Source organism: Acomys minous (genome assembly GCF_964271855.1).
Source record: "Acomys minous genome assembly, chromosome: 3".
NCBI classification, from domain to species: Eukaryota; Metazoa; Chordata; class Mammalia; order Rodentia; family Muridae; genus Acomys; species Acomys minous.
In genome coordinates this window covers 130,105,955-130,129,868 of record NC_140485.1, presented here as the reverse complement: position 1 = coordinate 130,129,868, position 23,914 = coordinate 130,105,955, and the positions used below count along the sequence as shown (strand labels likewise).

Below are 23,914 nucleotides of genomic sequence, written 5' to 3'. Positions count from 1 at the left end.
TATACCTGGAATCCATCTATCTATCTATCTATCTATCTATCTATCTATCTATCTATCTATCTAATTTGAATGGCTTACAGTATACAAGTATGTTTTTCATCCTCAAGAAGTTGAGAAAGCTAAGGAATTAAAGATGAGTGTAATGAACACATCACAGACATACACTTCAATAAGATTTCACAGCTGCATAATCATCTACAACCATGGCCAAACTCAAGATCCAGGATTTTTCCATCAGTTCCCCAGCTATGGACGTTTTGAAGGCGCATATTAGACAGCAATAAATTACTGCTAGCCTGGAATGGTGTCTCGTGCCTATAATTCCAACACTTGGGACGTGGAGACAGAAGGATCAGGAGTTCAACACCAGTTTGGCTACACACTGAGCTTGAGGCCAGCTGGGGACTACATGAGATCTCATCGCAAAAACTCCAAACTAACAGTGATAGCGATGAGTTATTATTGATATACATATCACTAATACATATACACACACACACTCTTTCCTCCAGATTGTACAGTGGGCTCCTGAGGTGCCACTTCCCTGCACCCTTCCCAACAGGGGCCTTTTTGTTTGATTGCTTTGGTTTTTCAATACAGGGTTTCTCTGTGTAGCCTTGGCTGTCCTGGACTCATTTTGTAGACCAGGCTGGCCTTAAACTCACAGAGATCAGCCTGCCTCTGCCTCCCTGAGTGCTGGGATTACAGGCGTGCGCCCCTGCACCTGGTTAACAGGGGCCTTCCTGCCACTTAGTTTAATAACAATAACAGTTTAGTAGAAAATAGGCTCTCGTTTTTAATGTGGATTTCTGCTATGACTGTTCTCCACACGGCCTGTGCTCTAGGGAAGTGACAGAACCTTTAAGGAGAGGGGCTTGTAGTAGTTCTCAATCTGTGGGTCACAATCCCTTTTGGGGGTCACATATCAGATATCCTGCATATCAGATGTTTACATTACAATTCATAGCAGCAACAAAATTACAGTGGAATAGCAACACAATAATTTTATGGTGGGGGAGTGGTCACCACAGCGTGAGGAGCTGTATTAAAGGGTCAAAGCGTTAGGAAGGTTGGGAACCGTTGGCTTAGAGGGAGGTCTTTGGGTCGGTGGGTGTGTGCCCTTCAGGAGACCATGGGACTCTGTTCTCCTTCTCTCTCATTTCCTTGCTATGGGGCTCTGCAGTGGCTCTCACCATCCTGTGCTGTGGCCCCCAACCTCTGACACCCCAGCCTGATATCTGATCATGAACTCAAGCCTTGAGCCCAAACAAGCCTTCCTACCTGGGAGTAGTTGATCATCTCAGGCAATTTTAGTAGTTAAAATGAGGCTGACTAAAGATTTTTTCAATATATCACTGAGTGCATTAAAGTTTCTTTACTTTTATCTGCTAATGTTTTAATGACTCAGATAAAACTGCATATATTACTAATATAATATCAGCACAATATCCTGTATCCATGTTGCATATATAACTGCCACGTATATACATATATTTAAATGTGCTTAAAGCTTGAGCTAAATGCATCTATTTGTGATTCTCACTAGCTGTGTTTTATTGCTTATATGTTTAAATTACATTCTGTTTATTTTGCATACTTATGCTCTTGTGCTGGTGTCTGCTTAATGGAGGCGGGACCTATGGAGGGAGAGGACGACTCGTGTGTCAGTTCCTGTTTTTCTACTTCCTGTGTGGGTACTGGTGGGTCCTGGTACAAGTCCTCAGGCCTGGTGGCAGGTGTCTTTATCCACCAAAGCATCTTGCTGGTTCTCTTTATATTGCTTTTCTGCTTAACAAAGACTTAGCAAAATCTTGTCATCACAATTAAAATTGTCATTTATGCTATTGTGTGTGTTTTTTTTAAATGCTTTTATTTTTAAAATGTTTCTAACTCTGGACCATCTGGGATTTGTTAAGGCTCATGGCATGAGATGAGAGGACTTTTTCTCAGAGCAATTAGTCCACGTATTTTTCCTCTTTGTTTACTCATTTGGCTTGATGCTTTCTACTGCACCATGTACCACTTTCCCACAGCCATCTGCCTTTCTGGTCACCCTTTGAGCCTGTGTCACCTCCATTACTTAAAACAGGAGATTTCTGCTATTCTGGAATCTTGTAGGGCAAATTTCTTCTCAATTAAAAAAGAAAAGAAAAAGATCACCAACCATCTCTCATGTTTATTTTTCCAGATGAGCCCAAGACTCACTTTAAGTAATGAAAGCACATGCTAATTTGAGAAAAATGCTCTTTTTCCCCCTGCAACTGCCCTCTCCACCCCTACCCCCACCCCCGCCATGAATATGGATTTCCTCATGGTTTGCATTTCTGTGGTGGTTGGTGTTGCTCTCCAAGCGAAGGTTGGTGCCCACAGTGCAAGTGGAAATTCGGGGCTTGAATTTCTCTCAAGGGCTAGAATTGTGAAGAAGAAATTCTGAGCCAGTTTAAAGCAGGCTGCCCCGCCTCCCCAAAATGGGTGAGAGTGCACAAAAGATTAGATTTCAGAAAACCAGGACTTTCAATAGTTAAATGCCCCATAAATGCTTCTGAAAGTGTGTTTCTCTGGCTGACTACCAGTGTGAAAAATCCTTGGTGGAGGACATTAAAGAGGCAGGGGCTATCACTGCAGCACCATTCCTCACACGTTCTCTGAGTCACCATTAATTTGCCCGTAGCAATGACTATCACAATATGGTTAAGCATTAGGCATCCTTTCACACTGTTGGCTTGCCTGCTCCCTTTCACAGATGTGTGGAAACAATGTCTGGCTTCAATTTGCATCTGAGATGGAGCACCCATGTATTTTTACTCTCGGTTTATTTTTAAAATAAGCAAGAGCAAACGGGGGTGTGCCCCGGGATGTGGCCAGTCAACTTCCTGTGACCTCAGCCGGTATATTAGAAAACAATTGCTAGCTTCCAGTTCCTAGTTTTGAAGGTGAGTTTCAAATGCAGGAGGAAAAGAATTCCTCCCCTTCCACACACACACACACACAACACACAACACACACACACACACACACACACACACACACACACACACACACACACACACACACGTGCCCACCCACCCCTCTAAATGGAGAGCTATCCAAGGAGCCAGGATGCTCAAATCAGTAGGCACCTAATGGATAATCTACTACCAACATAAGAGCTGGAGGCAGCAGGGACCTCACGCTACATACCTACACAACATTTGTGTCAGAAATACAAGGGTTCACATAGGCCAACAGATGTTGGAGCAGTAGTGTTGGTCTATCCTCGGAAGCTCAAACAGTGGGCAAACTTAGGCCTTCGCTCAAGCCTTGATTGAACAGTGACTGAAAACAAAAACTCGAATGAAGTGATTCAGAAGGTGTCCTGAAGCCAAGTATGCTGTAAGTTTGAGTTTAGCTATATAGTGAGTTTCTAAAGCGGACATGATTATCTGTGACCCTATCATGAAACAAAACACTGGCAAAGCAAAACCAACAGACCACCACCACCACCCTTCCCAAACAAGAACAAAAAGCAGTGTCAACACGAGTGCCGGTCTGCACACAGCCCACTATCTCCTCCAGACCTTTGGGCATCTCTGAGGGTCTCTGTTCTGTTTTGTTTCCTCAGACTAGGAAACGGATGCTCAGAGAGGCTAAGGAATTTGCCAATGGTTAAACAGCTGGTAAGGACCGGGACTAAGGGCCAGAGAGACAGCACAGCTCCAACTGATGACCTGAGTCTGACTCCTATGATCTACATAATAGAATGAGAGAACTGGCTTCAGTAGTTGACCTCTGACCTCCACACATGTACTGCAACCTGCATACGTGCACACATACACTAAACAAGCGAATAAATGAAAAATATATTAAGAACAAGAAAGAGTTAGAACTGGGAGAAAACCTATATGCACTGACTTCAAAGCCCATGTCTGACCTCTGTGTGCAACAGCTACACATCTGAGGCCAGGAGAAGAAAATTACAGAGAGAGGAGAAACGTTTTGTGAAAGAGAAATGTTTAGCCTTCCAATAGGTTGTCAAAGGCCAGGCAAAATGAACCAGGGTCCCAGAGGATCAGCTAACTGATAAGCCATGGAAGGATGTGATGGCACTGGCCTTGTGAGAGGATGCTAAAGGGCTAATCATGACAGGCTTGAGCAACATCTAAGAGATTTGTTGAGCGTACTTCCGACACATGTCTGTGAAGGCATTCCCACAGGCAAGTGTGGGGGACCCATAGACAGGAAATGCGGGAAGAATAAAAGGGAAGAAAGAAAGATGTGCTCCTCGTCAATTCCTGGCCACTGTGAAGCAAGCAGCCTCTTGTCGCATGAGCTCTGACTCCCATAATGCTTTTCACCAATAAACTAAGCCAGCTGAACCAAGAGCTTGGAAACCGTGGGCCAAAATAATTCCTTCTTCTTTTAAGCTGTTTTTCTCAGGTACTTTGTCAGAGTAATAAGAAACTGTTCTGGGACAGCCTATGCTAACCATAGATAACTTGCATGCTCCCAACATAGAGGGGTCCCTGAGTAGACCTGACTGCCCATGAATTCTGCTCTAGGACTCTGGGATCTATAGATGGTGTTGTGAAGATGTGCTCCACACACACTCATTCTAACTGCACCAAAGCTCTGTATGGATTTGAGGGAAAAAAAAAACAATTCTCCTATCACTTAATTCTTGACTACAGCCTGGAGGAAACAAGAGTTGTTGACAGCCACATGCCTGGCATCCAGCAAGCTGGCATCTGTGTTTTCTATGGTGAGCTGGGAAAGTTTCCAGAATGTTCTTCGAGCAGATTTCCAAGGAGATGGGTTTTTTTTTCTCTTTAGGTATAACTGAAAGGATTTTAAGCTTCCAAACCTGGGTGACAGGAAAAAGGTGAGGCAGAAGGGTAATCTGCACCTCTTTAAATTAAAACATGATACCTGCAAAGGTAATACAAGAGAAGAAAAGCTAGGGTGGAGTTCCTCCATGCCCAAGACCTCACTCTTTCTGCCAAGGATTGTGAGCTTTGGGCAGTAGAACACTGTGGAACTTTCATGTACTTCCTGGTCCCTTCCCAGGGTACACAAGCCAATCATAGGAGAAGTCAGTGTCCCCAGGCTCCTCTTGGTATTCATATGTACTTCTGGGTGAGGGTTCACTCCATTTGCCCTTCTTGGGGTGGTGTCATCTGTTCAGAAACAATCTGTGCATGCAAACCAAAGAGCCCCTTCTCCTTGGTTCTTAACATCACTACATCTTTAGTAAGAAATGGTATTTACCAAAAACCACCAAGAGAAAAGGAAAACAAACCAATTTCAGAAGAAATGGCAAACTTGACATAGGCTTCTGAGCCCTCAACAGCTAATGCTAGCTCACATGAGCCTGTGGTCCCCACAGACACAGCTTAGGGGCTCAGTGTCACATCTAGTCCTGGGGCTCAGTGTCACATCTTCTAAACCTCCCTAAATAGGAAAGCAGCACAAGATGATGAAAATGGTGCCAGCAGAGTCATATTCATAATAATAATAAAGGTCCTCACCAACTACATAATTTGGCACATAGCTGAAGACACTGTTTATTGAGGTAATGCTAACTCAGGATGAGGGCAGATACATTTCAATTTCTAGAACAAAACATTGAGCCTTTGATGTTGCCATATTGGTTTCTTTCTTTGGTGGCGAATCCTGGGTAGGCTTTGTTCTGTTCTGTTCTGTTTGTTTGTGTGACTGACTGATTTTTCTGTGAGCATTCTCTGCTTCAGATTACTATGACAACGGAAGTTTATGTTATTGGAAGAGATTTTTGGCTCTTTGTGCCCAAAGCATTAGACTACTGCGCAGATCATTAAGTGAATTTGAAAGTGAGTTGGACCTTTTTTTTTTTTCTTTAAAGGAAATCTCCAGATGTGTCTCTGTCTTCTCCAGGCCTGACATTCCTGCCTCTGAGGGTATTAAGCTGAAGCCACAGGCATGCAGAAGTTGCCAGTCAGCCAATAAATTCCAAGGCTGAACATGACATGGATGGCACTGGTCACACTGGACATCAAGCTTGCCCTGTGGGTGTGGATGTCTGAGTAACTTTCCCGCTGACCCACGTTACCTTTGAAAAGGAAAATGTTGAAAGGTGGGAGACAGCAGACGTAGAAACCATATACCGTGCTCACATCACCTGGGTCCTGTGCTAAAGGATGGGAGTTCTAGGCCCCATCCCATCACCCCTGCCATAAACACAACAGATGGCAGCTACTCCGAAGACAATTTTCAGTTTTGAGATGGAGCAACATGGTCGCCATTTTACAACAATATGCTATTCCTTGAGGATTAAGGACTGGTAGAAATTTTAGGCTGTGCAGAGGGAACCAACCATTTAGCAGAAATGTCACGAATCTGATTTACGTTTTATGAGGATTTAAGTTACAGGTCTTTTTTTTCTTTTTTAAAACTTTGGACCATTAAAACCAACCATTCAGCCAAAAATGTATTTTGGACTTAACATTTTCTTTTGGAAAAACATTTTTTAAAGTTACGTACTGCAGGCACTGAAAGGCCATGAAACTCTATTTTAACAGTATGACAGGGCCCACCTTCAACCGAAGCAGTTAATAATAATATGGTCTAAGATCAAGGCTGGTATCACATGTGGTTCAGTGTCTATTTATAGACACCCTGGGAGTTGTGTGGTCTTTGGTGATAGGCACTGGGGCAGATTCTGAGTTGGTAGAGGTAAGCTAATCTTCCACAGTCAATGCCAGGAACCAACTCATACACACTATTATACTTAGGCAAAAAATATCCTATGCTATAATGTGGAAATCCAGAAGTACGGCTGAGCCCACAGTCACCCTGAACAAACACAACACTTCATCACTACTTGCAGTGTAAGCACTCTATTCTGGCTTTGCTTTAAGAAGATGGGCAGCCTTGGCCCATCAGAGCCCGGCCTGACTGACAGCCGAGCCCAGATTCCTCCGGGTTGTTTTCTGTCTGATCACACCTGGCTGTGCCATGACTCACGGCCTGGGAGCTCATTCCTCTAAAGCAGGGCTCACTGTGAGGCAGGTGGGCAAGTGCGTGGTACGCGAGCTCTCTGAAGGACCACCTTCTGCAAAGTGGGGTGGACAGTGAGTGTGCAGGTGATGCGGGGCGGGGTGGGGGTGCAGAGTTGCCATTTACATAGACTGCGGCGGTGGTAGTTGAGACTGGGCATATATTTCAGCATTCTTGGCTTCTGGGTTGGGGGTGGTCAGATACACGAGTTTTTCTTTGTGATAAGTAGGGTGGTGATGGGGCAGCCAGAGGGTTCTCGGACAACCAAGTGGCATATGGTAGGGTATGAATGGCCACTAGAGGCAAAGTGGGTGGTTGCCAGACGGGACTAAGGTCCCACTGGCTTCTCAGTGGCACGGGAGAGCCGCCATTGCTGAGTATTTCCTTTGGAGTGATTGGTCACAGGCTATAATGGGGCAGCTGTGCCTGGGTCTTGAATCCTGGTACTATGTGGTCAATGGAAAACTACTGCAGACCCTGGGCTATAAGCATTTAGCCAAGGCAATAGATACAGGGCTTTCTTAGTGCTGGGATCTACAAGTTCAGGATCAATGTATCCACACAGCCTCACTCCCTCCAAGGGAGAATCCGCCCTGTCTTCTTTTAGCTTCTAATGTTTGCTGTCTACCCATGGTATTCTTAGCTGTGACGGTGTGATTTTACTCTCCCCCGTTTTCACATGGCCGCCTTCTCCACGTCTCTCAGTTTCTGTGTCATGTCAGGTCCATCCTAACCCAGTATGACCATCTTAACTACAGTCTATTTTGGTTTTTTTTTTGTTTTTTGTTTTTTCAAGACAACGTTTCTCTGTGCAGCCTTGGCTGTCCTGGAACTCCCTCTGTAGACCAGGCTGGCCTCAAACTCAGAGATCTGCCTGCCTCTGCCTCCCACGTGCTGGGATGGAAGGCGGGCGCCACCACTACTCAGCTTCAAACACTTCGTTTCTGAACTGTTCAAGCAGCACAATGACGGAGAATGCAATCTAACACCTAACGTTACCAAAGAGAGCTATAAGGAAGTGAGCCAATGCCAAACTGAGGTCCTGGGCTAAGTGTGGAGACGTAGTTTTAGCAGGGATGGGTCAGTTTGAATGGTTTAGGCCACAAGGGAACTGCTCGCAGGAAAGGATCCTACCTCCCTGAGTTCTGGTGTCTGGACCCTGCTGTGAGGCAACAGGCTTCCCAGCTCTGGGACAAAGTCACATAGCGGGGCGGGAACCACAGTGCCGCAGGAGTCCCAAACCTCATGGTAACTGGTCTCACCCAGGTGATGGCACTTTACCTCAGAGGACTGGGATTCCTGAGGCAGTAGGTGAAGAGGTGAAGCTGTATCAGTGTTTCTCAAACAAGCTCTGAATGTCCACATTCCGTGCCTCACAAAAAATCACCTCAGAGGAGTACCTCTGTGAATTACAACAAAAGAACTGTCACCAAAAAAAACCCAACTGTGGTCTTGTTAGATCACGTGTAGGTTTCCGGGATGCTTATCTTCAATCTCGGCCCTTGTCTCGTCACAGGCTGGCGGCAGGCTCCCTGTGAACTGCTACTGCTCAGCGTTCTTGCATTTTGGGTCACAGTGCTTAGCTACAGCCAGGGTCACTGCAGACACAGAGGCTCCATTGCGACATCCTCCCAGACAAGAGCGCCATCCCTCCTGTGACTCCTCGGACAAGTGACAGGTTTCCCAGCCACACCAGGGGGACAGGCCTGGCCAGGGAAGCCTTTTCCTCCTTCCCCACTGTGCCTCTGAGTTCTCTTTTTGAGCTTCTTTCCCACTGACTTATTTTCCTTTAAAACTAGCTTTCTGCGTGAATACAGGCGAGTCTAACACTCCCAACACCCTGGCTCATATGGAATATATTTAGAGAGGAGGAAAAAAAAAACCCTCCGATGGTTATATGATTTTTGAACTGGCTTGGACACAGTGTAGCTGGAATTTCAGTGCTGGCTTTTGTTTGCATTCGTCATGACACATTGGTTATACAAGCTGTTGCTACTGCTACCCAAACAGCTGTAGGCCAGACCCTTCAATGGTTTCACCTTCTCCTTCCTGTCCATTAGCTGCCTGACAATGTTCACCCAGCCAGGGCCTCAGCTCTCTTGCTTGGAAGCTTTCACCATTTCCCACGGACACTCACGAAGACATCTCTCCCAAAGGAACACCTGCCAGCACAGGACACAGAGGGATCTTTTCTCATCAGGCTCAATTAGAATGGTATTTCTGAATAGCCATGATCTCAGCCTATATTTATAGGGATATCTTTCTTTATCGGTTTTTAACCTGTGAGCCTTCTCCTAAAAGAGACCCTGGACATCCCACCTCATGTCTTCTAGTGATCTAAAGCAGTGTCTGGAGTCCATGGTTAAGTGCGTTCGCTGTGACGAAAATGCGTAATAGAAACATATTGAAAGGGAAGGCTTCACTCTGTGATCGCATAGAAGGCACCAAGGTCTTCATGATGGCAGGAGCATGTCGGAGAGACCCCTCCCATAACAATGGACATGCAAGAAGGGACTGATTGAGACAGGAAGTGGGACCAGCTATAAGCTCTAAATATCTGCTACTTCCACCACCTACAGGGTCCACAGCTTCCTACAAGAGCAGCTACTAGCTGGGGATCAATTGCTCAAGACAGGACCCTGTGTGGGCCATTTCAGATTCGAATTATATAGGAGTCTCCATTGAAGATCAATGTGTATAGGGTCCGGCCGATGACTTCCCAATGAATGGGAGCTTGCATTGGCTTGGTTTGTTTCTGAAAATTTGATACCACTTAAAGGCATTGTTGCTGACGGCGACCCTCTGGTAGTTTGTTCATACCCTAGCCTGGCTGACGGTTCATGAGAAGACCTATGAGGACAAAACTGGCTCTAGAACCTTCCCATTCAGAGAGTTGAGAGACGCTGAAGGGAAATGCAAAGACTTGAGTCTATTTCCTTATCATTGAAAGAGTCACTAAAATGACAGAGAAGCAATTTTAATGTCATAAAAGATGGCAACGCCACAGAGTACAGAGAGATGGAGAAGGATGGGATGTTTTGTCAGATTTTCATCGGTTTCTGGCAGATAAAGAGCAGTTGGGAGCATGGGTCCAGTTGGTGGGGCTGAGGGAGAGCTTCTAGGGTGTTGGGAGGAGTGCCAGCTCACCTACTGCAGTCCCTGAAGGGCAAGGGAGGGACAGCACTAATGTTGGACATGAGGGCTGGCAGTCTGGTTATGAAGTAAATTCTCTCCTGAGCTGTGTGTGGCCATGTGTCTTACAGTGCCTCTCCTGTCCCTCAGGGGAACATTCTTCCCTGCCTGGGGAGCTGTAGCTGTGGCTCCAAGGGATTTGCTAACCCAGAGAGGGAAGCAGGAGAGATGCAGTCTAAAATATAAGTTATCCAAAACCGATGCATTGAGGGTAACCTGCTGTTCTGTTCCCATGTGTGCTCCATTTCCCTACTACATCAAATTTCACCCAAACAGATGTTTGCAGGGTCTTTGTGGGAAAACTCAACAAGCTCAAAAGAAAAATGAGATCTGTGACAGTTTCCTAAAATGTTCCCAGTGATCATTCAATCAATCACCTTATATAAAGTTATGTCAGGACCCATCCAGGAACACTCCCATCGCATGGCACTTTAAGCTCCATCTTCTCTGCCATACCCAGGAAGTCTAAAGACAGATCTCCATCATCAGAAGAAAGCTTCCAGACTGAAAAAGGATGCCCACGCCAACCACACCATCAAAAAGGAGCCCATGGTGAGCAGAGAAGTAGGTGTCACAGGGATAAAGGAAAGCATTTGAAGAGGACCCTCCTACTCTGAATGCCTTTAAGACATCAGTGGGAAAATTAGAATTTAAAAAGAAAAATATTTTTTTTAAAGGAAGAAAAAAGTCAGAGAGATAGGAAACTAAGAGAGGAAAATAGTGCACACAGAAAAAAAGTGTCTATGGGTCTGGATATCTGATGGGGAAAATGCTCATGGTAAAATCACTAAAGAAACAAGATAAGAAATGATAGAAGGGCAGTGGTGTGTGGGACGTAATTGTGAAGAAATTCACAGGGACCAGGTCAGTAAAGGAGGGAGGCAGCAGAGCAGTAGACTGCGCCAACATTTGTGAAGTGCCAGAACGGACTTCTCGCTAAGGATCCAATGGCCCTGCCCAGGTGCATGCTGAAACACACCTGCCACCAAGAGGCAGGCCTTTAGAAATTTCTAGGTCAGGAGGAGAGATTAAGGCCATTATTTGGGGGAGAAGGTAAAAGTGACGTTGGCAGATGGTTCCCTGTAAATCAGAGGACATCAGCCACCCCCACCCCCCTGCCATGTCTCAGTCACTGTTCTATTGCTATGAAGAGATACCGTGGCCAAGGGGGCTTGCTTACAGTGTAGTCCGTCCTCATTACGGTGGGGAGCAGGTCAGCATGCAAGGCCCTGGAACAGTAGCTCTAAATGCAGAAAAGTGAGACTGAGTGAGTGAGTGAGTGAGTGAGTGAGCGAGCGAGCGAGCAAGGGGGGCTAACAAGAGTTTTGAAACCTCAAAGCCAACCCTCACTGATAAACTTCCTCCAACAAGGCCACACCTCCAAATTCTTCTCAAATAACGCCAGCCACTCTTATTCAAATCGACAGGCTCCCCTTCCTGTGCCCTTGCCACCTGATCCTTTCTACCACACTGTGATGGAGCAAGGTGTCCCTCAGCAGACAAGGCCTTCCCACCTAGGACTTCCAACCTTCAAGAACTGCAAGCCCCATAAGCCTGCAGTTTTCATCATTCACCGACCCTGTGCTATGCTGTTACCATAGCAACATATGGAGTAAGACATCCCCAACCCCATCTCATGCACCTTGTATTAGAAAGTAATGCAGGAACATCTTGAAGCAGAGTGAAATACTAAGTCAGGGACAGGGACCATGGGAACCGGGGCGGGGCAGGGCGGGGGGCGGGTGCAGGGTCGAGGGGGGCGGCTGACATAACTGCAATGAAAGGTAACTGAGCCAAGCTGCATGGGAGCTTCCTGAGAAATGAGGCCGAGCTTTAGCAAGAGGCAAGGAATTCTGAGTGGGAGGCAGGAGTGGGGGAGGGGAGGGGGAAGGGACATCTGATAAATCTGAAATAATATTAAAATAATATTGATGCAACATCAAGATTTGATAAGTAAAAACAAATCTACGTATTTTCTTTTAAAGAAAGGCATTAATTAATTCCAGAAGAAAACAATATCTGGAGCTAGAAGTCAGACATAACTGTGATATACTGCGTGGGTCATCAGTGGACCTCGGCAGTGATGTAGATGGGACTGTGAAGCCAAAATGCCTGTCATGTTAGGAGGGTTGGGGGGGGGGAAGGGGGGAGTAGAGGAAAGGGTGATGGAATGTAAGAAGTAAATCATGTCCTGTGTAAATCACTCAAGGCGTGGTTAGCCTGTGCACACTAGTAATAAACATCATGATGATTAGAAGGCCCGTGGGACCACACTGCAGGTGGCAGGCCTGCAAAGCAGAACAGCAAAGGCCGATTCCCAGCACACATCTTTGATAGTACTGGATCTTAGTTAAAGAGGTACCTCTTTAATGAATGCTTCAAAGCAAGAAGGGTTTGGCACCCAGTTCCTTCCGGTCATGTCTGATCGGCCAAGCTGAAGCATCTCAAATGACTTGTGAAAGACAGTGAGGGTAAGCTTTCCTAAACTCCCACCATGTTCTCATGGGCAGGAGTCGTGCTGGCTGTCTCTGTGGGTTTGGGGAGAAGAGATGAATGTGCTCCCACATTCCATGCAGCACCACACGGCAGACAGTAATGCTAGCTTCGGACCTTTTACTGTACCCTTTCACAGTTCGGCCCCCTCTGTAAGACGAGACAAACTAGGGCATTGTAGCCTGACAAAAACTTCTGAGAGCTTACGGAAAAAAAAAACACAGACCGAGAAATGATACGTCTCCTTGAAAAAGACTTGGCTAGAAGAGACAGAACAGTCTGCTGTACAGTGCTGAGTCAAACGAAAATGGGCTAGAGGGCTGTGCCCCCCCTCATCTGGGCTATGTGCCTCCACTGCCTCCCGTTCCCTCCAGCTTGGATATGTTTTCTAAGCAAAGCCCTTGGGGGGGGGTTGGTTAAGCCACAGTGCAGTGCAAGAAGACAGTCGTCACTCACGGCCTTTCTGTGTCACCATGCTGATGTCTGGGTGGTGGCTGGAGGCCACTGTGGCGTGGCCATGGATAGCAGGAAGGATAGGAAGGCTTCACTAACTTGAGCTGCGCACCTCCAAGGTCAGGTCTGTAATCCTGGCTCATGTTTTGGCTTTATAAATAAGCAGGAAAGTCCAAACTTGAAATGTGCGATGAGTAAACCCATCCTTAGCCATAAGCTCATGCAGTTCAAAGCATAGCACTGTCAGCCCGACTGAAAACTACTCAGAGTGGAAGTAATGTAACGCTCTAAAGCAGAGGAAAATAATGCCCGAATGCCGATCTCGCTGCTGTCTCCTCCACTTCCCCAGATGCCATTAGACAGCGCTCATTAGGGGAAAATGACTCACAAAGGGAGAAACCCCACCCCCAACCTGGTCTAAGAACACTGTGCAAATTAGGAAGGCAAGGGGGTGTATGCATTTGGGGTTCTCTATAGGGGAAAATTGGGACCCAGAAGAGATCAAGGCCCAGGGGATGGAGGATGTGCTTAGAAGAAGGTGGTCCAAGAAGAGGATTCTGGGATTCCTAGAGGTCAGTGCCTGGGGAGAGAGGTAGCTCAAGCCATGGCCAGGGAGGGATGGTAGCAGATGGGGAATCCACATGAGTGGACATGGGAACCCTAGAGGTCAGTGGGTGGCATCTGGAGAAGGAGAGGGCAATGCCAACACCTCCTGCAAGGCACACAGGGCCAGTGGAAACTGATGAGTACAGGCAAGCAGGAAAGCTGGGAGAACATCAAGGGAGAAGAACTCTGGGTGAAGCAGCTCAGGACTTGGAATTGCCCCAGGGCACTGTATGAAAGCGAGAGCCTTTCTGGTCAGAACAGGAAGCGGGCAGGGTTCCCGTAGCTGTGGGTTGGCCACCAGACCTGAGACTGGTGTGGATGCCCCAGGTCCGTCCTGCATCACAGGAAGAGTAGAGGTGGTCGGGCCTGTGGCCTTGTGCAGACTGGCGCAAACAGAAGGCTGACCAGACCTGAGAGGGAGCTGGGCTCAGCCCAGGGAGGCAGGATCAGCAGGCATGGGCCAATGCAGGGTGCACTAACCCTTGTGCTTTCACGTGCAGGATCTGTTTTACTTAACATGCAGCCTTGTCCACCCATGTGGCAAACTCCTACAAATCCCTTAAGGCTCCAGACTGTTTGGGCTGTTTTCTACATACTTCGCTCATTTTTTAAAAATGGATGTTACTTTGCTCATTTTTCATATCACCCTGTCCCAGGGCTGACAAAACTCAGACACCTAAATCTACATCTACACGTGTTCAACGTTAGTTTTTTTTTGTGTGAAAAGTTATTATTAGAAAAATCAATGTTTTAAGATAAGCCCTTCTGTTGCTGTCACTGGAGAGACATCTCACGGAGGGTGCTTCTCCTACTTTCTCATAATGGAAGGATGACCTTAGGGCAAGAACAACTGATACAGCATCGGCCACACGAAGGATCTAGAATTACTCTCCCTTTGCTCCCACTTCTCATCAGAAAGGTGCCACATTTTCAAAATTGCTTTCTCCGGTGTAGACTAGCACACACTGGCTTAAGATAATACAGAGGTAGCCTATAGTCATTTTCTTTTCTCCCAGGCCTGGGAATCAAACCCATGGCCTCACACTTCCTGGCAAGCACTCTCTCACTAAACTATTTCCCTGCTCAGACCTTATGGTGATGTCTGAAATTTGTGGGTTTTAGTCTAAAAACTTTACTTTGACAGAGACCATCTACAGAGCTTCAAGATTTCTCCCTCGGCTAAAGGACTATGAACACTTAAAACCACAAGCCTGTGGTTGTGAAAAATGTTTTTTGTTGTTGTTGTTGTTGTTGTTGTTGTTTTTTTTTTTTTTTTTTTAAGAAGGACATGGCCTTGTAGTGTTCTGGGGTGGTCGTGGGATCTGAAGCTTGAATGTCACTTCTGGTACTTAGGGACAGTGGCGCTGTCCACGGGGCTTGTTAGCCGTGCGTGGGTTGCAAAGCCCCTTTGAAGCCTGGGTTCCTTGTTTAGAAGATGAAAAGAGCACGTACTTCCCCACCTCGGGATTCACTCACGGAGCCAGCAAGGTTGTCTATGTGGAGGTGCTTTGTGAGCTTTAAATGCTGAGCACACGATCCTCCCTTAGATGAGTCGGCCAGCTTTGCGACCCTGGACCATACTCAAGAAGGCTGGATCATGAGTCTGCTTGCTTGAGCATGGATAGGTACACACAGACACACACATGAATACACATACACACACAGATATACAGAGAGACACACAGAAATACACAAACAGACACACACACAAATACACAGACACAGATACACATACACACACAGCCATGGACACACACATACACACATACACATAGAGACACAGACAGATACATAGACAGATACACATGCACACAGATATAGACACACACAGATACACAAACACACACAGACATACATACAGACACATACACATACAGGTACATACACAGATACACAAAACACAGACACACACACAGATAGACATGTGCACACACAGATACACAAACAGACACACACATATGGACACACACACATACACAGAGACACAGACAGACAGAGACACACACAGATACACAAGCACATAGATACACAAGCACAGATATAGACCCACACAAATACACAAACACACAGAGACACACATACAGACACACACAGAGGCACATACACAGATACACAAAAACACACAGACACACACACAGAGACACACATGCACATGTGCACACACACAGACATAGACACACACATAATACTATTATTAGAATCTGAGCTGAGGAATGACTGATGAAACCATATGGAGAATACGGATGAAGATGAACCAAGAGCAGAGAGGGGTCGTATTCTCAGCAATGACAGTTATTTCATTGATTTCTGAAGATAGGCTATTTTAATTTCTTCTGGCTACTATTAACTTATTTTAAGGCTCCAGGAGGTTTTTAAAAAGTTTTTGTATTAAGTCAGCAGCAATAGAAAGTATGAAATAAAAATGAAGATGAAAAATGAAAGACAGCACCTGTTTAATTTGGGTATTTTAGAATTGTAGATATGTATTTCTGAATGTACAGTATACACAGATGTGTGTATAAACATCACATAGAGACACAATGTAGATAAATGTACTTGATTGTGAACTCCTACATCCATACCAGTGGCTCCCATAAAATGCAATTTCGATGTCCAAAATTAGTACATTTCAGGTTGTTTGAAATCCAAGACACTTAATTAGGCCCTTAGCGAGGCATGCTCCCATATCTGTGTTCAGATCTTAAGGGTAACTTCTACCCAGGAGCTGAGATTTGTCTGGAAACCATGGTTACCTCCTGGAGAAAATGGATAGACGCTGCCTCCTGCTGGAGAAGGGCTAAAATGTTTTGCTGGACGCTTGGAATATGGGAAAACAAACTTTTTCAAGACTAAAACCTTAAGAATCTTCTTTTAGATTAAAAAAAAAGTACATATGTGGGCATGCATTGTCTATTAAATAGCAGAAAGTGTAACAGACTCAACATTCAGTACCAGTTAAGAGTTACTGGCCCCCAATCCAAGCTCAGTGGTGGGCTTCCTTTCAAAGTCCTGACTTCCTAGCATTTCTGCTAAGAATTCAGGCGTAGCAAGGGGAAGCTTAAGCAAGCCCCTACAGACTTGGATGCTACATGCTCTTTATCCTCGCGTTTCCAGTTAACGCTCTCCTTCCAGGAACATGAACTTCACTAGAAGAGAATGGTTCCCTTTTTCCTTAGTCAGAAATAGAAAAGTGGCGTGTCTTCTCGGCAGAAGAGTCCACAGTCACAGCTCAGCCGTCACTGATGACCTAAGATGTCCCCCCTCCTATTTCTTCCCTCACTCTTGCCCATCTCCCCATTTCTCACCACCACCCCCTCATCTTCTCCCCCCCCTTCCTGTTTCCTTCCTTTTCTGGCTGAAGAGGTTACAGACAAATTTAAAGTCATGGTTTCACACTGTTATGTTCATATTGGAATGTTCATAATATGCCAAGGACTGTGCCAGTTAAGTCTTACAACAGCACTTTAAAGGAGATAATATTTATGCACATCATAGAGATGGGAAAGCTGAGGCTTAGGGCGGCATACCTTGCCCAGGCTATACAGTTAATATGTGAGATTGTCTCTCGGAAGCCTTTAGTTAATCTCTTCTTGAGGGACACATAAGGAATGGAGGATGAATAGAAATCACCACTCCTTGGAGTATACCCAGAAGATGCTCCAGCACACAACAAGAAAATTTGCTCAACCATGTTCATAGCAGCCTTATTCATAATAGCCAGATCATGGAAACAGCCTAAGTGTCCATCAGTAGAAGAATGGATAAAGAAACTGTGGTACATATACACTATGGAATACTATTCAGCTATTAAAAACAAGGAATTCCCAAAATTTGTGGATAAATGGATTGAGCTAGAAATGATCATAATGAGTGAGTTAACCCAGAAGCAGAAAGAGTCAAATGGTATATACTCACTTATATCTGCATATTAGCCCAAGGGGCATGTCCCACGAAAGCCTTCACTCACCAGGAAACTGAGACAGAGGGGAGGACATTCTATTGGGACACTAGATGAGAGAAGCATGGGAGAATGGCAAAGTAGAAGGATCCAGAGGGTCCTAAAAACCTACAAGTAGAACATTATGATAGGCAGATTTGGGCCCAGGTTTCCCGCTCAAACTAAGGCACCAGCCAAGGACAATACAGGCCATAAAACTTTAAACCCCTACCCAGATCTAGCCAATGGTCAGAACATTCTCCACAGTAGAGTGGAGAGTGGGATATGACTTTCTCACATACTCTGGTGCCTCACCTTTGACTATGTCCCCTGGAGGGGGAGACCTGGTGGCACTCAGAGGAAGGACAGCAGGTTACCAAGAAGAGACTTGATACCCTATGAGCATATATAGGGGGAGGTAATCCCCCTCAGGAACAGTCATAGGGGTGGGAAATAAGGGGAAAATGGGAGGGAAGGAAGAATGGGAGGATACAAGGGATGGGATAACCATTGAGATGTAACAAGAATAAATTAATAAAAAAAGAAAAAAAAAAAAAAGAAATCACCAGCAGCGAGATCTTTGTATTGATCATGCAGTATCAGCAGCCACAAGGAAGAAGGGATTCTGGACAGTGAATCCAGATTCTAGATGGGGGTGGTCTCCATCACGACATGGTAGTCACTATGGACTACTCAGGACTGTGACAGGATGGGGATCTTCCCTGTGCTAACCAAGGGTAGGACAAAGAGCTCGAAAGCAGGCTGCAGGAGACGGTAGATCTCCGAGAGACACATCTTAAAGATCACACAGTGACAGTGTTTCTCCTCGGGTCACCCAGCCTCCACCCTGGCAGGGAACATGCTAGAGGAGCCTCCTAACTCAATTTAGCACTTTCATTCATCGTTTAGTGTGTATTTTAATTCTGTTTGATCTTTTTTGATAGATTAGTGAAAAGTAGAATTTATTGTGTGGTACATACTATTTTCATCTATGCATATATTACTCCTAGAAAATGCCCTCAGATTTAAATACTGCAATGTAAATGAACTCACAGACATTGTAATACTGATCAAGGGCCATGGGGGGTTGGGGATCTAGTGGTCACTTATAGACATCAAACAAGCAAACAAACTAACTGCCGCAGCATTTGACTTGTAATCTGTCATCATCATCTATAAAATGTGTGACTGTTTTCTAAGACAGCCCCTTGTAAATGAATTTAGTGTGTGAAGTTAGTATTTCAGTCAATGGTTTGGAATTTATTTTAATAGTTGACAACTGTGTTCTCAAGGCCTCTCATAAATGCCTAGTGAGTTTCCCATCATGCTCTGGGGTTTATGCTTGCGATGGAAGCAAGCAGGTGAGTGCTAAAGTAATGCTAGTAACAGAAAGCATTTTAAACACAACGTGTTAGGACACATGAGTTCTCAAGCTCTTGAAGGAGGAAGTTGTCGGTTTCGCTAGGCCATACAGTTCTGTCTGCCAGCTAGATGGCGCTATTGAACAAGAGTAATTTGGTTCCTGGCCCCACCAGTACAGCTTCTATTAACTTAGAGTCACACGCTCTTTTGGCTTTTTACCATCACTACAACTTAGCTTACAACATCAGGTCTAAGAAATCTTCTGTTAGCTCACAGGACACTAGGTTTGGTCTTGTGGTGCTGGAGATGAAATGCAGAGCTTTGAGCATGGTGGACAAGTGCTCTACCACTGAACTCCTCTGCCCAGCATTTCAGTGTTTTGAGAGCTAAGGAAAGCAGACATAGATACATTAAAATTTACAGCCCAGAAGTACCGGAGTCTTCCCCTTATTCTCATAGTGACTATAGACTTCTCTGGGCTGGCTTCTGTTTCTCCTTCCAAAAGGGGTTGAGTAAAGAGTAAAGGTAGTGGGCATTTCCTCATCGTAAACCTGATTGGGTTGAGAGTCACCACAAAAATATATGTTCGGTTGTGCTAATAAGGTACTTCCAGGAAGGTTCAACTGAGGAGAGAAAAACACCCATGGGAGGGAAGCAGGGCTAGTGCACTCTCTCTCTCTCTCTCTCTCTCTCTCTCTCTCTCTCTCTCTCTCTCTCCTTCTAGACAGCTGCCTCAAGCTCCTGCTGCTGCACCTTTTCCCCAGCACTGCAGCACCTCTAACTGTGAGCAGCCCCACCCTGTGTGCTTCCTCAGGTAGCTTTTTTTTTCCCATGTATTTGGTTACAGCAACAAGTAAGTAACTAATACTTTGTTATAGTATTAGTTACAACAGGCCGAGAACTTAGCAGTCCTTCCTGGTTAAAGCTTGTGTTGACCTTGCTCCCTAACTCCAACTCAATCAGGCCTGAAGATGCACTTAGAAAGCGGACTGCGAGGGTCCAAGCGTTTGTGATGAAACTGAACTCTCAAACATACTCTCTGTGTTAAAACCTTCAGTTCTATTTCACATTAAATTATATTTCACATAATTACTTCCGATCACAAACTTCTCCTGAGGTATGCTAGCTGGTCTCCATAACAGTCAAACATTAGTATAAAATTACCATTTTGTAAAAAAAATTTTTAAAGACCAGTTCTTCAAATGGTTCAGAGACACATTTGCTCAATGACAGCAACCCTTTCTGCAGTAAATGAACAGAGAAGGCACAGTGAAACTGGCACTTAGGATGGGTACCAGTTTCATAAACGGCAAGCTGTTACAACAGGCAGTAATGGTTTGAAAGTTGTCACAAACACCATCCCAAACTGAAAGCAAGTGACGCGTCATCTGATTAACAGACACTATTTTTACCAGTTTTCTGCTCACTGAAAGCCCAGAGCTTGCTGTCATTGGTACGAAACTCATGCACATGTCTTCAGTGTCACTTCAGGGGGTTCTGGTGGCTAAAATTCACCAGGCACCTACAGTTTTGTTTTCAGTAACAAGGCACATAACCTATGAGAGATGGCCACTGACATTTGGATACAAGTCAGTTTTCCAGGTGGTCAGTTAATCCACTGACCATGGATTCCCAGAATTCTTAAGTGTCCTACACTTTAGTGTTTCTTTGTTCTGTTCTGTGAGTCTACTTGGTTATAAGATATGTGTGTATGTGTGCATTGCAAGTACTGATTCATGTGCACGTGTGTATGAAGATGTGTGAAGGTGTGTGTATGTGTGTACATGTGTATTGTATGTACTGATTCACATGGGCATGTTTGTGAGGGTGTGAGAAGGTATGAGTGTGTGTATCTATGTGTAAGTGTGTATTGTATGTACTGGTTCACAAGGGTATGTGTGTGAGTGTGTGCATGTGGAGGCTTGTGGTCAACATTGGGATCTTCCTCAACCACCCACTACCTTACTGTTGTTGCTTCTAAGGCAGGGTCTCTCACCAAGCCTCTAGCTCAATAAGTCAGCTAGCCTGGCTGGTGTGTGAGCTCCAGCCATCTGCCAGTCTCTGCCTCTCTGATGTTGGAATATATTATCATAAAGCAAACTTGTCCTGGGGATCAAATCCAGGCCATGGGCACGCTAGGCGAAAACTCTACCATTGAACTTCAGTGTCAGCCCTAAAATTCTTGAACAGAGGGAAGTGCCATGATGTTAGTGTGCCATTCACGAGAACAGCTAAAATAGGTCTACACCTCCTTTCACCTGTCTGACCTTACTCCACCAATACACAACAGTTACAGAGCAATATGGCGCCTGTGTTCATAGAAGCACAAATACAACAAGAAGCTGGTCAGGAATCTCTGCTTACCCCTCATCCTCCGCCTTGGGGGACATGAAGGTCTTTAGGACAGACTGACACACAGACTGATGATTGACACACAGTCTCATGACTGACTAATACATTCATGATTGACATATAGATTGATGATTGACAGGTGGACTCCTGGTTGACACATGGATTCATGATTGGCCTTCAGTGTCATCATAAAGAACTAGCAGGAGACGATGCCAAGTAACCACAGCACACAGAAGTTATTGAACTCTTGGGCCAAGGTTCCTTTTCTCATGCACACACTTCACAGAGTTTAGCAGAGAGCTAAACTGAGGTCATAAACAGGGCTTTATAAATGTATTGCCACGGTTTCTACCCAGGAACTGAGTTTAGAACAGAATATAGGGGTCTTGGGGATTCCACTGTTCCAGGAATTATTCTTTTTTTTTTTTTTTTTTAATCACTTCCCTGTTGAAAATGGGCTAAGGCAGCCAAAATGCATCCAGGAAGTAGAATAGATGCACCATACCATGTGAGCCCTTGGACCAGCTGCATCGGGCTTCTGGAAGCTTTTCATCCCACTACACAAGAATACCAGATGTCCTTTATTCCTTCTGAGGCCTTTACCATATTGTTACTGACAAACTCAAATTGGAAAGAGCTTTCATTTACTGGTGGGAAAATTGACGTTGTAGGTAAAAGAGCCAAGAGCAAGCCAGTGTTCTCAAATCTCCTCTACTTTAATTAATGTGCTTACAGAGCATGGGATCAAGGCCCAGCACTTCTGAGATGTCACCATATAACTGGAGAAAATAGGAAGTCAGTAAGAGACAATCGCAGTGACGCTAGGTAAGTGTCCTTTGGGTACACTTGTTGGAGGTTTGTGTGTGTGTGTGTGTGTGTGTGTGTGTGTGTGTGTGTGTGTGTAAGAACAGAGAGGAAAATGTCTTCATCTAAATTAGCAAGTCTACATCCCTGCCACTTAGAAATGTTTGGATAAGTATGTGTCACCAAGAGTCAGTCAGTCCTTCATCTCATTCTGTCTCTGTCTCTTTTTCTCCCTCTCTCTCATACACACAGAGTGGGGAGGGGAAGGAGATAGGAGAGAGAGAGAGAGAGAGAGAGAGAGAGAGAGAGAGAGAGAGAGAGACAGACAGACAGACAGACAGACAGACAGACAGACAGAGACAGAGACAGAGACAGACAGACATACAGAGACAGACCAGATAGACACACAGACAAAGGGTTCACACAGGAATGACTGAACCCTTCCTTTAAAGACCCTAATGTAGTATCCCGGTGCAGTATCTGGAGCTGCACAAAGAGCAGGGCTCACAATGTTTACAGAACCATCATCCGGCCCAGCACAGCGCTGCCACCCGTCATGTTTATGTAAACTCCTTCATGTGCCTGCTGTTGGAAGGGCAGAGGGAGCTCTAGTTCCGAAACCCAGCTACTGGAGACTTAGTATGCTTCTAGCTCTTCTAACCTAACTTTCCTGATGGGTTTCTAGTACATTCTCACACACACACATGCAGATATATTAGATATTTGGAGAGAGAGAGAGAGAGAGAGAGAGAGAGAGAGAGAGAGAGAGAGAGAGAGAGAGACAGACAGACAGACAGACAGACAGACAGACAGACAGACAGACAGACAGACCAACCGACCCTGGGAGAGTTTTGAAACACCTGCAGCCATCTACTCAAATGGCAGGGCCCCAGTGTAACAGGAAGAGCTCCCCCAGGCAAAGACTTGTTTGCCTGGGCCTTGATGATGCAGATGTGGTCCAAAGTCCCCATCAGACTGTTTGCAGCCTTTGGGGGTGCTTCCTCTGTTTGCTATTTCTACCCCATCCCTCTCCCATGCCAGCACAACAGCACAGAGCCACGGAATGATGATCAGTGAATGGTGAATAAGTATGCAAGGCTTGCTGCATAGCAGTCGATTAAGGGGCACAGGGAAGAGCCTGGCAAGAGAGCATCTTTCTCTCAAGCCAATAATAATAAGAGGAAAATAAATGATGGATTTCTGAAAGTAATTATATTCCCAGCGATACAGTGGGCTGTTCTGCAATCACTTTGCCACATTCTATTTCTTGCTTCTATTTGGGGAGCACTTGGTTTGTGAGAATAAAATCTTAATTGCATTTTCAATTTGCTTTCCTATCTAATCTACTGCCGGGATTTTACACGCTAGAGTGCTTCTGTCAATGGCAGCCAGGCCAGAACCAACTCATCTCAAGTAGCTCTTCCTCAACTCCAGTTTGCATCCAGCAGCTCCAGGTGCGCGCATGGATTCACATCCTTTGATCGCCCCAGCAGCACCGTTGGGATGAGCTGGGGGAGAATGTTGTTAACTTTTTCTTTTTCTTTTTTTTCTTTTTTCTTTTTTTAAGGAGAAGGACACAGCCATTGGGGCATTAACCACGGTGAATCTGTGTTTCACTCTAAAGCTTGAGGTTTGGAATCAAAGCTTATGCTTCTCTGTCTTTGAAAGCCCAGGGACTGGGGGGCGAGGCAGGCAGATCTCTGT

At 45.3% G+C, this 23,914-nt stretch overlaps 1 protein-coding gene across 1 annotated transcript in view; it reads right to left on the bottom strand.

Annotated features, from left to right (window-relative positions):
* UST (uronyl 2-sulfotransferase) overlaps positions 1-23,914 on the bottom strand; it is a 290,037-nt gene that overhangs the window by 22,868 nt on the left and 243,255 nt on the right. The gene's annotated exons all lie outside the window — the stretch shown is intronic.